The sequence below is a fragment of the Propithecus coquereli genome, unplaced genomic scaffold, assembly GCF_000956105.1.
Source record: "Propithecus coquereli isolate 6110/MARCELLA unplaced genomic scaffold, Pcoq_1.0 Scaffold213, whole genome shotgun sequence".
Taxonomy (NCBI): domain Eukaryota; kingdom Metazoa; phylum Chordata; class Mammalia; order Primates; family Indriidae; genus Propithecus; species Propithecus coquereli.
In genome coordinates this window covers 228,468-246,050 of record NW_012146412.1, presented here as the reverse complement: position 1 = coordinate 246,050, position 17,583 = coordinate 228,468, and the positions used below count along the sequence as shown (strand labels likewise).

At 42.1% G+C, this 17,583-nt stretch overlaps 1 protein-coding gene and 1 pseudogene across 1 annotated transcript in view; one reads left to right on the top strand and one right to left on the bottom strand.

The window, feature by feature from the left end:
- Nucleotides 1-17,583, top strand: part of LOC105810472 — a 74,035-nt pseudogene that overhangs the window by 11,282 nt on the left and 45,170 nt on the right.
- RBM47 (RNA binding motif protein 47) overlaps nucleotides 1-17,583 on the bottom strand; it is a 177,801-nt gene that overhangs the window by 154,846 nt on the left and 5,372 nt on the right. The gene's annotated exons all lie outside the window — the stretch shown is intronic.

Genomic DNA, 17,583 nt, shown 5'->3' with positions numbered 1-17,583 from the left:
GTCTAGAAGAGTATTTCCAACATCTTCCTCTAGAATTCTAATAGTTTCACTCCTTAGGTTTAAATCTGTTACCCAGTGTGAGTTGATTTTTGTGAGAGGTGAAAGGTCCCAACATTTACTTTTTGAAAATTCTTTAGTGTATTATTGCATAGCAGAGTAGTGTGACAAGGATCAAAAGATTAGAAACAATTTCAATTAACTCCTTCTGCTAATATAGGTAGAGGAATGACCACTGCGATTTTGCCTCGATTGCTAATGGAAAATAAAGTGCACACACAAGAGGTTTATTATTGACCAAAATCATAGAACTTTAAAATGCTGCTTTAAAGAATCAAAACAACACAAATGCTTTGCAAAAATGAAAAGCTGAAAAGGATGTAATAAGACAAAAGTATAAATTAAGCCACTTAAAAAACCCTTTGATTTACGGTTTCTACATTTTATATTCTAAAGTGTCCATCTGTCCTCTGCTCATATGTGTGTAAGCCACAAATGAATTATTTGTCCTTACAGAAAAAAAAAAGAAAAGGATCTGTCTTTATAGGATTATAATATTACCAGGTTTATCATCCTTAACTTCAGCAAATAATTAGTACCAGTAAAGATTGTGCTATATAAATAAATTAATTATTAGAAAAAGAAGCTCCTAAAGTTTGAATGCCCCAAAATAGAGAAAATAAGTTCAGCAGGAGAACTTTCAAACCCAAATAGCTATTTACTACCACCAACCCAGGAAAATGGAAACACATTTAGATTGATCCTTAGTGTGGCAGATTAAAAATGGCTGCAAACTCTTTGACACTCCTCTCATTAAGAGCTGAGGTCTATATCCTTTCCACTTGAACCTGAGTAGGCTCTGAGCCTGCTTTGACCTGGAAGTGACACTGTTCCCACTTCTAAGCCCAGGCCTGAAAAGACTGGTAGCTTTGACATCCTATCTCTTGGAATACTCACCCTTGGAACACTTAGCTGAAATGTAAGAAGTCCAGCTACCCTCAGGAGAGACCTTATGGAGAGGTCCTGAGACTGTCCCTGCCAGGGTGCCAAGCATGTGAGTGAAGCCATGTTGAATCCTCAAGCCAGACTAACCACAAGGTGAATACCACCAACTGACCCCAGAGGATGCATGTATAGCAGAAGAATCTCCCAGCTGAGCCCTGCCCAAATCCTGCCCAAATCCTGGGATAATATGCATTTATTGATGGTTCTTTGACCTACTAAGATATAGGGTGGTTTGTTATACACCAGGAGATAATTAGAGCCCTTGACATCACTCTAGAAACTATAGACTAATGTTAACCCCTCAGTTTAAATTTTTGCATGGGTGTCTTTTAAAGGAGGAATCTTAAGTGATATTCTTAAGAACAAAACTTGGCCTCAAAGATGAAAATTACAAGAAAGAAGATTTCAACTAAATATATAAAAGAAAAGACCTTCCCAGAAGGGTTTTCCAATCACAGCTTGAAGTGCCTCATGGAAACGATGATGCAGACATCACTGTAGGAATTCAAGACCAAGGTGAAAGCAGTGAAGTAGCACAGCAGCTGGACCCTCCAAGTTTGGAGTCAGAAGGATGTGAATCTGGTGTTTTAGGGAAAATTGCTTAACCTCTCTGAGTCTATTTGCTCAACGGTACACTAGAGGTAATAACAGAAATCTCAGAGAGCTGTAATGAGTGCCTGGCCCACAGGAAGCTCTCAGTGCTGCATTTGTGGGATTGTGACTATCACTAATATTGAAGAGGCATTTCTGCATTGGATGGAATGTCAAGCCAGAAAGCCCCTGTAGTCCTGTCCAACTGAAAACATGCTGGATAATTCCATGACCACTCATTGAAAGTCCGTGTCTGCAGAAAGCTAACTGAAAGCAGCAAAAAAGATTTTCAATTACAACTCAATCAAGTCAATGGTATTCTCTATTTGTTAACTGGAAGTTATTTAATTTGTACTTAAGAGCCTTAATTATTTAAGCAGAAAAGCAGTGAAAGAACAATGGATTTAACTCGCATGCCACAAAAGCTTCACTTGCTTGTGTATTGGCTTGACATAATTAGTTACAAGGCCTCCATTGTGGGGTTATCATGTGGACTGTTTGCCACTCTTCCTTCACTTATTGCTAGCCTCCTGCCACTGCTCTCTGTTCCCAGAGACTAAAAGTCCAAGTACAACTGCCAACCCCAGGTGGCTGCGAGGGGTGGCAAAGAAAAGAACAGGACTTAGGCCAGGCACTGTGGCTCACGCCTGTAATCCTAGCACTCTGGGAGGCCGAGGCGGGTGGATCGCTCAAGGTCAGGAGTTTAAGACCAGCCTGAGCAAGAGCAAGACCCCATCTCTACTAAAAGTAGAAAGAAATTAGCTGGACAACTAAAAATACACAGAAAAAATTAGCCAGGCATGGTGGCGCATGCCTGTAGTCCCAGCTACTGGGAGGCTGAGGCAGGAGGATCGCTTGAGCCCAGGAGTTTGAGGTTGCTGTGAGCTAGGCTGACGCCAAGGCACTCTAGCACAGGCAACACAGTGAGACTCAGTCTCAAAAAAACAAAAAAAAAACAGGACTTAGAGGAAATGGTTTCAGTTCAGTCACTTCCTAGCTCTTTGACTGCAGGCAAATTAAGAAATCTCTCTGGGCCTTACTTAGTTTTCTCATCTAGAGAATGGGTATAATTAATGAATCTTCATAGAGATGTTCTAAGACAAAATAGAATGACTCCCTATGGTTTGAATGTTATAAAACAAAATGCAATTGTTTGTAGTTATGACTTTCACAGCTAAAACATGACAGATAAGAAATCCCACAACTAAGCCAAATGGATGACTGAGAGAAGCAGCCCGGGATCTTAAATTGATTGTTAGTTTCTGTTTATTGTTTCATTAAGTTGGTTATTTTTTTTCTGGACAAGGCTTTTTATGCATTTATTTTTGCTAATCACTTTTAATTTTCTTCCAATTTTTAAAAATTTCATTGATGTATAACACATAAACAGAAAATGGACATGTTAAAAGAGTACCCCTCGGCCGGGCGCGGTGGCTCACACCTGTAATCCTAGCACTCTGGGAGGCCGAGGCGGGTGGATCGCTCAAGGTCAGGAGTTCGAGACCAGCCTGAGCAAGAGCGAGACCCCATCTCTACTAAAAAAAAATAGAAAGAAATTATCTGGACAACTAAAAATATATATATAAAAAAAAATTAGCTGGGCATGGTGGCACATGCCTGTAGTCCCAGCTACCCGGGAGGCTGAGGCAGAAGGATTGCTTGAGCCCAGGAGTTTGAGGTTGCTGTGAGCTAGGCTGACGCCATGGCACTCTAGCCCGGGCAACAGAGCAAGACTCTGTCTCAAAAGAAAAAAAAAAAGAGAGTACCCCTTGGTGAATTTTTACAAACTGAACACAGTACTCACGTAACCAGCACCCCAAAAGTTCCTCATGCCCCCTTTGTAGTCTCCACTCACCCAAGGTTGACTGCTATCCTACTTCCACACCACAGACTCATTCTGAATGTTTTTGAACTTTTATACAAATGGGATCTTGCAAGCTATACTCCGTTGGGTCTGGTTTCTTACACTGAACATAAGTTTGTGAGCTTTAAGCACACTTTGCATGTAGTTACAGTTGTTCATTCTCATTATATACAGTATCCCATTCAATGAATATACCCCAATTTTAAAATTTATTCTATTACTAATGGATATCTGAGTTGCTTCCAGTTGGGGGTATTTTTAATGGTGCTGCTAAGAGCTCTGTTAAACTTGTCTTTTGGTGAACATACGCACACATCTCTGCTGGATGCATTGCTGGGAGTGGAATCACTGGGTCACGATGTACATATGTTCTTAGATTTAGTGACTCCTCTTTTCGGCACCAAGCATTTTAATCAGTGCTTATCTTATGTTCGTCTCCCTGATTCTAGGATCTCATCCCTCCATTCAGTCTCCACACAACCAACCACACTTAGCTTTGTGAAAAACAGCACTGATCATGTTGCTTGCTCCAAAACATTTTAAGGTTTGGCGAATGCTGCAGTTCATGACACCTACCACCACATTCAAGGTCTTTACCACCATTTATTCATTGAACAAATAATATCCTCAGGCTTGGGGCACCTCACAGTCTGATAGGGACACTAAACAAGTAACAGCAATGTAACTTAAGACCTGTCAGAGCCAAGTTTTGGAGAAACCCAGAGGATTTGAGACACCTTAGGAGAGGAGGAATTACTTGAGCTGTTCCTAAGAAAGGATGAATGAAAAGGAGGAAGAACAGTCCAAGGAACAATATGCTGCAATGAAAAAGCATGATGTGTCCAGAGAGCATGAAGTGTAGGAGCTGGCTCTGGGGCTGGGGTGTTGACTAAAGCCAGGTTTTGAAGAGTACAGTACAGTGTCCAAATCTTATTCCGTAAGCCCTGATTTCTCAATATGTATAACATACACTGCTGGTGTTGCAAGCTGCTTTTACGTAGTAAATGAGTGTAGGCATTTCATTTTAATGGTTTGGATAATTTTAATGTGTATTCAAAAAAATACTGGTAGGTTGGGTGCAGCAACTCACGCCTATAATCCCAGCATCTTGGGGAGGCCAAGGCAGGAGGATCACTTAAAGTCAGGAGTTCAAGAACAGCCTGGGCAACATAGTGACATCCTGTCTCTACAAAAAATAAGAAAAATTAGCCTGGCATGGTGGTGTGCACCTGTAGTCCCAGCTACTCAGGAGGCTAAGGCAGGAGGATAGCCTGAGCCCAGGAGTTTGAGGCTGCAGTGAGCTATGATCATGCTACTGTACTTCAGCCTGGGTGACGGCGCAAGACATTGTCTCAAGAGAGAGAGAGAGAAAGAAAGAAAGAAAAAGAAAGAAAGAAAAAGAAAGAAAGAGAGAAGGGAAGGAAGGAAGGAAGGAAGGAAAGGAGAAAAATATGGTTTTCTAAGTAATGAGATGAAGTTTCACTTTAAATGAAAGTATTTTAGCAAAATGAAAGTGAGATGATTTAAAGAAAAATGTGACTAAGCAATGACACAGGTGGTACACAGCATTGGGGGAATTGTAAAGGTAGTAGGGAAATGATTAGTACTGGGAAACTACTGTGGAAAACTGGGAACTAGTGGCAGTTTCTAACTAGGAGAATGACGTGGTCAGATATGTCTTCTACACCGACAACTGCCGAGACACCCAGCCTCTCCCAGTCCCCAACCTCGTGCCAGTCCCTCCTGCGCCCTGCCTGCCCTGTAGCCTGGCTGGACGGTTGGCAGGCAGGCGCGCCCTGCCCTGCGTCACCGTCTCTGCGGCGCCGACTGGAGGCTGAGAGACGAGCGCGGAGTCGCCGTGGATTTGGACTCTGGCTCTTCACTTACCGGCCGGTGACCTGGGCCAATCGCTTTACTCCTTCGTACCTCATTTGCCACTTTACGGGGTTTTAATGAGGATTCAAAAAGTTGATATTTGTAAAGGGCTGGAAATGTGCCTGCCGTTCACTAAGTACTGTGCTGTGTTAGCAGATGTATTACTTAAAATAATGAGTTTTGTCTGCCCTAAATCACACACTCTCTATTTATTCAAAATCCAGCCAAACTCAAATTTCCATCAACTGATGAATGGATAAAATCCAGCCTTTCCATACAATAGATTATTATTTAGCCATAAAAAAAGAATGAAATACTTTTTCTTTTGATAACTTTGGTACCAAAGGAATAAGTACTGATACAACATGGATGAATCTCGAAAATATATATTCTAAGTGAAATAAGCCAGACACAAAAAGCCACCCATTGTATAATTCTGTTTATGTGAAATGTCTAGGTAGGCAAACCCACAGTCAGAAAGTAGATTGGTATTAATAGTTGCCAGGGGGTGGGGGAGAAAGAAATGGGAAGTGATTGCTTATCAGATAAGGACTTTCTTTTGGGGATAATGAAAATGTTCTGGAATTAGATAATGGTGATGGTTGCAAAACTTTGTAAATATACTAAAAACCACTGAATTTTACACTTTAAAATGGTGAATTTTCTGGTATGTGAATTATTCTTAAAAAAAAAAAAAAAAAAAATCCAGCTAAAAGACCACCTCTCTTCCCTGACCGTCCCCTCCTCTGGGCTCCCTGTTCACATCACAAACCGCTTTCTATTACAGCGAGTTGGACCACAGGTAGGTTGTCCCCACTGAAATGTGAGCAGCTTGAAGGCAGCAAGAGTGTCCTGTTCCTCTACAGCTCCCCAGAACTTAGCAGAGTGGCTCACTGATACAGTAACAGAGCCTCACCACGGAGGGAAGAGCAGGCTTGGAGAGTAGTGTGTTTCCCCGAGTGTGCAGGCTCCGCACTTCCAGCCCAGCGGCGTTAAGAACGACTGCCGCCGCACAGGCCCCCAGCCTCTGCTGAGGAGTAAGACCACGGACAAAACAGCGTTCAAAAGCCCTTTCTTTCGCCATTGAGATTGAAACAAGCTTAGACGTGGATCTCTTTCTGTCCTGTCAGCTAGGCTGTTTGTGCTGGGCAAACATGCAAACCCTGAGCTCAGAGATTGCTGCAGCAATAACAATCTCGACTGTGATGATATTGTTCTGCGCCTCAGTTGTTGTTAGCAAAGCAGGTACGATTCTAAGATCCTGGCGTGAGAGCCACACTCGGGGTGAGCACAGGCTGTGAAGTAAACATAAGTAGCAGAAATCCCACAAACATGGCACCGCTGAATGAAGCGAAACGTCTCATGCGTACATCCCTGGAGTCAGCCCACTAATCCTGCTGTCTTCGCTCATTTGGAAAACCAAGATGACAAGAAATATGCGAGCTATCTGCGGTGATTGGCTACATCTCCACACCCCTTCTTTTTATATGTACCTTTGCTCTAGAGGCAAGTATGAAACAGGAAGAGACTAAGATTTCCACTGAGAACACATTCACATTCTGGGCTTCGTGCGAACTAAGCACAGCTCCTCACTGAGCCCCGGCGGCTGCCTCGGTAAACTGGGGATCATGACTATCACAGGGATGGTGTGGGGGTCGAGTGGGACAAAGTGAGGGACAGGAGTAGACAGAATTGCAATATGGTTCGAGGACAACTACATGAAAAAATATGCAAAACACGCAAAAAAACCTGCAAAAGCTAATATGGTCCTTTAAGAAGAACTTAGTTTATTTTTTTGTCTCTTTTAGCTTCCATTTTTCTTTGCTTTCTATAAAGTACATGCTTTGCCCACAAGATAAAGTCATTGCCAACTGGCTTCTTATCTCTTCAGCTGTCTCTCTCTCTCTGGGCTCCAGGATTGCCCCCCAAATATCAACTACTTGTTTTTCACCTCTCTGAATCTCTTTCAAGACTTATTCAAGTATCATTTCTAATTCTAGAGCTAAATCACCTGAGTTCAACTTCTGGCTCTGCCCTTACTAGCTGTGTAACCCTAGGCAAGTGATTTAACCTTCCTGTTCCTCGGTCTTCTCATCTGTAAATGGGGATAATGATTGTATGTACTTCATAGTGTTCTTATGCAGATTAAATGAGTCATCTTTGTAAAGTGTTTAGAACAGGACCAGGCACAGAACACAAGCTATGCAAATGTTAAGTCTTATCTTTATGAGGATTCCTAAGTATCTCCTCGCCCCTGCTGTGTCTCCTCAGGTTAAACTGATGTTACCAATTCCTATCATGGTATCTAGAATAGTTCATGTGGTATTCATTTTTTTTGGAGGTACAATTTTTTTATTTCAATAGATTTAGGGGTACAAGTGATTTTTTTGATGCATTGATGAATTCTATAGTTGTAAAAGTCAGGGCTTTTAGTGCACGCAATACCTGACTAGTATACATTGTATTCTGTAGGCATAATTTTTTTTTTTTTTTGAAACAGGGTCTCACTTTGTTGCCCAGGCTAGAGTACAGTGGTGTGATCATAGCTCACTGCAGCCTTTAACTACTGGGCTCAAGCTATCTTCCTGCTTCAGCCTCCCAAGTAGCTAATACTACAGGTGCATGCCACCATGGCCAGCTAATTTATCTTTTTATAGAGATGGGGTCTCACTATGTTGCTCAGGCTGGTCTGGAACTCCTGGCTTCAAGTGATCCTCCTGCCTCAGCCTCCCAAAGTGTCGGGATCATAGGCATGAAGCATTGCGACCAACTCTGATAGGTAATTTTTGATCCTTCACTCCCCTCCCCACTTCTGAGTCCCTGAAGTCCATTATCCCACTCTATAAGACCATGTATACCCATCATTTAGCTTCCGCTTATAAGTGAGTACAGGTGGTATTTGTTTTTCCACTCTTGAGATACTTCACTTTGGATCATTTCATTCTTTTTTATGGCTGAGTAGTATTCCATGATGTGTGTGTGTGTGTACGTGTGTATACGCACACACACACACATATACACACCACAATGTATACACACACACATATATACACACCACATTTTCTTTATCCACGCATCAGTTGATGGGTACTTAGGTTGATGTCATAGCTTTGCAATTGTGAATTGATATGGAATTCATTTTTAATGCGTTAGTCTCCCTAGATAAATATAGGCACAAAATAAATAGTTTTCAGTGAATCAACGGATGAATAAATGAATGCCTCTATAACAGAAAGCACAAAAGAGTATTTTTTTGCTTATTTAACCTTAACAGAAAGGTTAAATAACTTGCCTAGGGTTACATAGCTAGTAAGGGCAGAGCCAGAAGTTGAACTCAGGTGACTGGCTCCAGAATTAGAGATGATACTTGAATGAGTCTTGAAAGAGAGCTAATATGTGAGTTCCTTAACAACCTAGAATATTTTTCATGCATTTTGTTATCCCCAGTGCCTGACACAGAACCTGTATCCACTCAATGAATAAATGGCTGGAGTTATTACCACCCAAAAGGCCAAAAAAAACCCAAAATAGAATCTTCAAGAAGAGTTTTGGAAGCAAACTTGAAAATATTATTCAAGACTTGGGCAAAACCACAGAGCATCTTAGATTAATTGGGACAATTTGTCCATCACATCTTATCAAGTTATTGATAATATTTATATTTATGTGTGTGAGTGTGTGTGTGTATATACATAAAAAAGATCTCCACTAAGATACATGGGAGGAACAACTAAAATAATCAAGCGTTGGGTGTTGGCCTTCCACACAAGACTCGTGCCTCTTTAGAAAAGAAGGACAAAGACTGAGACGGAATAGAATTCAAATGCCAAAAGAATGAAGGGTGGCCAGGCCCAGTGATTCATGTCTGCAGTCCCAGTGCTTTGGGAGGCAGAGATGGGAGGATTGCTTGAGGCCAGGAGTTCAAGAACAGCTTGGGCATACCAAGACACTGTCTCTACAAAAAAATTTTAAAAATTAGCCAGGCATGGTGGCATGTACCTGTAGTCCTAGCTACTGGAGAGGCTGAGGCAGGAGGATCACTTGAGGCCAGGAATTTGAGGTTGTAATGAGTTATGATCATGCCACTGCACCATTGCACTTCATCCTGGGCAAGAGAGCAAGACCTGGTCTCCAAAAAGAAAAGAAGCTAAGCATGGTGGCACGCATCTGTAGTACTAGCTCCTTGGAAGACTGAGAGGGGGTCACTTGAGCCTAGGAGTTCAAAGTTATAGTGAGCTATGATCAGGCTACTACACTCCAGCCTGGGCAACAGAGCAAGACCCTATTTCCAGAAAAAAAGAAAAAGAATGAAGAGTCAAGAGAGTCAGAGTGAGGGTAAATTAGCTACCTCAAGAAGCAAAGCCCGAAAGTTAGCTTTTGGAGGGAAGAAAAGTAAGTACTGCTTTAACAAGAAGTCCCTAGGGAATTTGAATGAATTTACTGATCATGGATCCACAACATGTGGGTGTGTGGAAAGATAATGGCATTTAGGGTCCGTATCTAACTGACCTTCAAGAAGTGTAGCTAGAAATTCCATGATTTTGTTGATATTCACTGAAACCTGTGAGAGGCAGAAACTAGGATGGGCAGTTCTTTGCTCTGACCCAACAGGGCATTTGTAGAACCTTTGGGACCTTAAATGACCTGGTGTAACATAAACGCTCATTAGAATTTCCCCGTGTCTTAGTACACGTTGCTTTCCCATTTATCAAATCTAACGTTATTTTGTACCATAAAAATGAGAGCTCATTCAGCTGCATTTTACTCCGACTACAAGGAAGTCAAACCTGGAACACATGTCAATTTTCAAAGGGATCCTCATTTACCTATGATCTCCATCCCCTAGGGTTTTTTGTTTGTTTTCTTCGGTTGTAATTAATGTCTTATGGAAACTAGGTAAACTAAGCTTCCCTTAGCCAGAAACAACTGCAAACACATTTATCTTTCTTCCCCAAATCTACCGGACATTAAATATTGACTAAAAACTTTCTTCAAAGGAAAATGTCAGCCTAGTATATGGAGTTCATTTCTGGCCATCATTGAATGTTTGTTGTTTTCCCAAAGTTGCTGGCAATGCAGCTATATACCAGTGAGCATTCATTTACTTCTTTTTCCATAAAGTCAAAAGCACTGTATAAGGATTTTTCATTTTAAATGAAGTTAAGATACAGACTTGAAAAAGTACAAAACAACTTCATTTTAGCCTAACCTAGAACTTTAAATGCTGGGCATCTTTAGGTCTGAAAAGATTCTACTAACAAACTTTCTCAAAGCCCAGCTCGGTCAGAAATTTATAAATACCAAGAAGCTCCCCGCAAAAAAGTATAACAAAACTCTGGGACTATTTTAGTGACATCAGTAGCTCCTAAGGAAAAATTCTTAGAGCCTGAGAAGGAAACAATGAGGTGACCGAAGCCACTGCAAAGGGTAAAATAAACTGCTAATTGAGGACTTTTCTAGCAGACTGCTGATGAGCACTTACATCCTAAGAACAGACTTCAGTTCAACTTTGGCAGTGAACTTCTCCCTGAAATTCCTTCTCCGACCCTGAATCATCATCAGAAAAGAGATCAGTGTTAAAAACTAAAGAAAGGAACAATGTTCAAGGTGTGTTGTCCAGTAGAGGCTGCAGAGAGCAAAGTCTAGGATGGTGTTTCTCAACCCTGGCACTATTGACATGCTGGTCCAGATAATTCTTTGTTGTGACTCTCCGGGGTGCTGTAGCATGTTTAGCAGCAACCCTGTCCTCTGACAACTAGTTACCAGTAGCACTCCACCCTCCTACTACCTCCCAGATAGTGACAATCAAAAATATCTCCAGACATTGCCAAATGTCCCCTGGGAAACAGAATTCACCCCCCAGTGAAGAACCACTGTTCCAGAATTATCCTATGTACCGGCAATATTGATTATCTCAGATGGGATTTAGCAGTCAAAAATCAAGTCTGTGAGAACTTTGTAAGATTTGGTACAGTGGTTTAACCTAGCATTTTCTTCCTGTGACTTAATGCCAGGTGGCCACCCCCTCAACCCGTTTCCTAATCTTCCACCATGTACCTTGGACAAGTTACTGACACATCTGTCAAATGAGGTTAATAGTAGGCCCTACCTCTCAGGGGTGGTTTTGCTGATTAAATAAAAGTCTAGGTGGCATACAGTAGGTGCTCAATGAATGTCAGCCATTATTATTTTCTCTTTGTAACTTTCAATTCAAACGTTTTGTTACAGATAGCTATGTAACAACTACACACAGCCTCTGCCTTTCTCTGTGTGATTGTTGCAGGTACACATCATAGCGGCTCCTCACTGAAGTGTCTTTCTTATTCAAAATGGAATTTAATTGCATGGGAAACCTTTTAGGCATCACATATTCTTTTGGAAACTGACCCATCTTATGCAAAACCAAAAACCACACCATCTGTGGCTCAATTAAGCAATAATAAATTTGATTACACCTCATGGGCCCCACTTGTGTTGACATCCCAGAATCAAACACTGCAGCCACTGACAGTTGTTCTATAGCCATGATTGCAAAACATCATCCATCAAAACTTCTTCTGCCTCCACCCAACACTAATGCTTTATGACTTTTTTGGACCAAAATTTTCCATTGCTTCAGATCAAAATAGAGAATTTTATTCTTATGAATTTGGAAGTATATGCTCAATCTTTTTTTTTTTTTAGAATAACCTCTAAAAAAGTGGGGGTGACTTGCGATTTTGGTACTGAAAATAAATAGATAAAGCTTCCATTACTGTAAGCGCTAAAAGGCCTGTACGTTGGTCACCATTATATCCCCTGGGCTTGCTTTAGGCTCTAGAAGCTCAAAACCCTGGTTTGCTAGAGATACAAATCAGCCTTTCATAATGTGGTTTAGTGTGTCTGGATCAGCTTTCAAATTCCACCCCCATGATATGCAGAAGTGCAGCAGACCCTTTATAAAGTTAGGTAAGGAAGAGACAAGAAATATATTAGCATGTTCTAAATATATCTATTTTTATAGAGTCAATATTTATGGCATACATTTGCATGCCTCTAAGTGGTTGTAACTCATGAGGAATTCTACGGTTACATTCTATAATAATTTCTTTCATCTTTTGTAATGTTGGGTGAATCTCTATTCATGCAATGATTTACACTTAGTTTTCATTATTAAATATATATGTTGGGAAGAGGAGGAGGGGATAGGGAGAGAATTTGTTAAAGGCTACAAAATGACAGCTATTAATAGCTAGGAGGAATAAGTTCTAGTGTTCTATACCACTATAGGATGACTATAACTAACAATAATACATTACACAGTTTCAATTAGCCAGAAGGAGGACATTGAATATTCCCAACACAAACAAATGATAAATGTTAGAGATGGTGGATATACTAATTACCCTGATCTGATCTGATCTGATACATTGTATGTAAGAAAACATCATTATGTACCCCATAAATATGTACAATCATTATATGTCAATTTAAAAATAAGAAAGTTAATTCCTTAAAAAACCCCAGAAAATAACAAATAAATAAATGTTACTCAATATTGTAAATTAAGTACATACAATACTGAATATATATAAAATAAAATAAAATAATAAAATACATACTGAATATATTAAATATACATTAAATATATTCACTATCAAGTATATATAAAATGCAATATTTAATCTATAAAATATTTTGTGTTACTATATAGATTACTTATTAAATATATAAGTATTAAATTTTAGTAAATATGTATGATTAATTTGAATTAGAAGATTCTTGACTAGAATTATACTTGTTTTTTTTAATGTTTGCTCCCCTAACCCACTTTCCCATGAACAGCCTCTCATACATAGTAGATGCTCAATTAGTGTCATTTATGACATATAAGTAAAGGTCGCACACTTTATGTTTGCAAATCTGGACATAGTGAGAAGGAGAGAAATACTGAAATACAAAACAGCTGCATAAAGAATGCTGGGCGCTGGCGGTGCCGCAAGAGGGAAACTTCCAACAACTCAGGATGTTTTCACAGGATCTCAATAAACCTGCCCCAAACTGAACTCTCGGCCCCTCCCGCTCCCGAACTCGTCCTCCTCCGGTTCCGCTACTGCAGCCAGCAACACGAGCCAGGACCCCCGTCCTCTCCCGCGCCCCAACACCAGGCCATCGCCACTGCTTGCCATTTCCGCCACCCCCGGCGGACCCGGCCGGGCCGCACTCGGGCTGCAGCGGCGGCAGCGCGTTCTCCCGCGAGCGCGCGCGCGCACAGGTGGCCGCCGCTCGCCGCCGCCCGCAGGAGCAGGCCCTGCTGTCCCGCCTTGCGCGCCGCCGCAGCCGCCTCCCGCCAGCCTCCGCTCAGCAGTCAGTTACCTTTTGACAAGCGGGTCCTCCGTAATGACTTTCCCCAGGCTCGGAGTAGCAAAATGCGAGCTCTTTTCCACGGCCTTGTGGGGCCTGCACGCCCCGAGTCTCGGCGACCCCACAGCCCAGCTACTGCCCGTCTCCCCGCACCGCAGCGGCGTCGGCTTCCTTCCAGTCCCTCTTCATGCCGAGACCTCGCGGCCCCAGGACCTTCGCGAACGCCCTCCAGCTAGCAGCGACGCGCACCTGCCTGCAGCGCCGCCTCCACAGGATCCTTCCATGCCCCAGCTCCGAGACCCCCGTCGGCTACTGCCTAGTACCCCGCGGGCTCCTGCAGAGCACTTAACCCCATCCTCGCCCACCAAAGAAGGCCCCATGAGGGCAGAGAAGTTTTACTCACCGCTGCATACCGAGTACTTAGTGTCTGGCATCTAGCAGCTGCTCAAAAAATAACAATCAATTTTGTGTCCACACAGGAAAAGTAAGTTCTTTCAATGTGTCTAGTTTAAACTAGTTTAATTCATATTAACTAGTTCTATATTTTGGTAAATAATTACCGCCAGCTCCCTCTACACAGTTTATTATTAAAAACAAGTCTAATTTGACATTTATATACAATTCATTTCTAATGTCCCATTCGGTACATATGGCAAGTAATAAAACGATTTGCAAAAGGAACTATGAATATTAGCTCTTTGTTTATCAGGTATATCTTGTGTGTTTTTTTAACTTCTCAGCAGATTACCCAGTTACTATCAATTGTGATGATGGCTTCCAAATTAGAAGCAAAAAAAAAAAAAAAATCCAAATAAATGGGTCACAAGCCATGATCAATGACAGTCAAAAATAACTAAATCCAGGCTCTTCATCTACTCTAAGCAGACTTTACATATTCTTGCCATTTTTTTTTTTTTGAGTGCAAAGAACCTTCCTGGAGTCTATACTACCTTCAAGATTGGTTCTGGGGTCCCAAAGCCACATGATTCTACCAGGAATTGAGGAAGCCCTTTTCACAGAGTTACGAATAAATAAGGCAGTGAACGCACAGAGGAAGATGTACCTCCACAGGCCGAGAAAAGCAACTTTGGCAAACCAAGGTAATTGTCCGAAGGAGAGAACTCAGCCAGGGCTAGCACACAAGCACAACAGATCAAAGAATTGTTTTGCTACTCAGTAAAAGGCAAGACCAAGGATTTGAACAAAGTTTCTGGGGACATACTAGAGACGCAGACACTGACACTAGCTAGCACGCGTCTCAAGCCAGGTCAAGGCAGAGCACCTAACCGAGCTCCACAAGCAAGAGCAATCCAGATGGAATTCTGTAGCAGCAGTTAGCGCTTCACAAAATCTCAAAGGTCAAAAGAGATAGTTAAGAAAACTTGTCTTTACAGTTATTTTCAGAACAAACATTAATTATAATTAAAGGACAATAGAAAAAGTGATAAACAATATAGTTAACGTAAGTTAGTCAAATGTAATTATCTGTAGGGCATGCAATTCGCAAAACTGGTTTAAAACAGAGGGCTATATGATTTAGATGGAAATCACAAGAAGATTGCCAAAGAGAAGGCTTTGATCTGGAAACAGGGAAGTTCTGAAATGGGGAAGTGCTGAAACATTGCGACATCCCCACACTCAGCCCTGCCTTGCACGTCACTTAGTCATCGGCCTCCATCAAGGGCTCCTTGTGGCACAGAAAATAATGAAACCACAGAAAACATGGTGGCTTCCTAGGAGAGATCTGGAAGAAAATCCATACTCATTCAGAACGGTGTGTTTGTGGCTGTATTTTGAGTAAAACACACAAGTTACAGTACATTTTCGGTCATGCTTATAATGTTTTTAGCCTGGGTGTTTCATTCATTCACTCAACAAATATTTATTGAGCACTTACTCTGTGGCAGATGCTGCTCTAATGTGCTTGGTATACAACAATAAATGAAGCAGATGTTCTAATTGAGGAGAGACAAAAAACAAATCATACAATAATACAGCATGCTCAAAAGTGATAAACAGGGGCTGGAGAGGGCACAGGGTAGGGCGATAGTGTCAGCAGGAAGAAGGAATTGCTATTTTAAATAGGGGGAGACAGAGCAAAGTCTTGAAGGAGGTGAAGGCGTGAACCATGGGCATATTTGGAGAAGATGGTTCAGTGGGAGGGAGCAGCCAGTGCAAAGGCCCTGTGGCATGAATCTGCCTGGCCCATCACATCAATAAAGCAAGTATGAGCCTGGGCAACATAGCAAGACCCTACCTCTACAAAAACAAAAAATTAAATTAGCTGGTGGTGGTGGCGCATGCCTGTAGTCCCAGCTACTTGGGAGGCTGAGGCGAGAGGATCGCTTGAGCCCAGGAGTCTGAGGTTGCTGTGAGGTAGGCTGACACCACTGCACTCTAGCTTGGGCAACAGAGCAAGACCTTTTCTTAGAAAAAAAAAGAAGCAAAGAAAGCGAGTGTGGTGGTTAAAGCAGAAGGAGTAAGGGTGTGAGCGGTAGGAGGTGAGATTAGGAGGTTATGGGGCTGGAAATACAGTGCCTCACTGGCTTTTGAGATGGACAGGCACTGGAAAGTTTTCAGCAGGGGACTGACATGATGTGACTACTGTTTTAGAAGAGTCACTCTGGATACTGGGCCAAGAACAGAGTGCATGGGGTGGGCGGTGAGGGCCAAGGTGCAGGCAGGGGAGCAGATAAGCAGATTCTGCCCGCCCCCCACTATTGCGTGACTAGCTCTAGCCAACAGGGAAAGGGCAAGACCCTTCACAAGGGACCAGAGTGTGTGTGTGAAAACATGGGTGTCACCATTTAATTCCAGGGGCTGTGTGCCTCCTACAGTTCCCACTGGGGAGATGACTCCTAGCTTCTGAGCTGGGCTCGTTAGTACTGTCTGAGTTGGCAGTTTCTGTTTACTCACTGGCAAATCCACATATACCTTGAGGTGGATCCTGGAACCCACAAAGTAGGGCAAAAAGCAAAGGAGGTCCCTGGGCCAAACGATTGTTTGCACCAAGTGGGAAGGGCTAACTTGTTATTTGATTCCCTTTGCTCTGCAAATAGGATTTCACCAGAGGCAATTCTCTCAGTACTTCTGCAGCCATGGGTCCTTTCTTATCTCTCTTCCTTAGCTAAGACTACACTGCCAGCCCCAGCCCGCCAGAAAAACCACACTGCTGTGGCTCTTTGCCCTGTATTTACCTGATACTGCCATTCCTCTCTTGATTTTCTTTGTTCATGCTCCCTAACACTTTTTTTTTTCAGAGAGGGTCTCACTATGTTGCCCAGGCTGCAGTGCAGTGGCTGTTCACAGGTGCAATCACAGCGCATTGTAGCCTCAAACTCCTAGGCTCAAGAGATCCTCCTTCCTTAGTCCCCCAAGTAGCTGGTGTACACCACTGCACCCAGCTCTTCATGCTCCCTCGTTTTGAGAAAATGTACTTTTCCTTCTAATAATTATCTAATAAGCTCTAATTATGAGAAAATACATTTTTTTCCTCCTTCTCATGGTTGCCTATTAGCAAGTCTGTGCCTTTTAAAGAATATTACAGAGCAGAAAAGAGGTGTACACTTTGAAACAACAGGTGACGGGCACCTGAGCCCTGTGACAATTCTCCCCTTCCCTCTGTCCCTGCCAGCCCCGCCACACTGTCAGAGCGCAGAGGCGTGGCCCGGGCTTCCGTGCTGCTCATTCCTGCTGTGTTCACTGCAGCTCCATCGTGCTTCCTCTAGCCAACAATTCTGGTAAAATACTTGCGGAAAAAACTTAAAACATCACTTAAATAAATATGATGTATAATACACATCCATGAATGCAAAAATGCCATTATTTTAGGTGGTAATATATTTGGGCAAAGAAACTATTTATTGAGCACTCAATTGAGAAAATCCCATATTATATATTATGGTTAT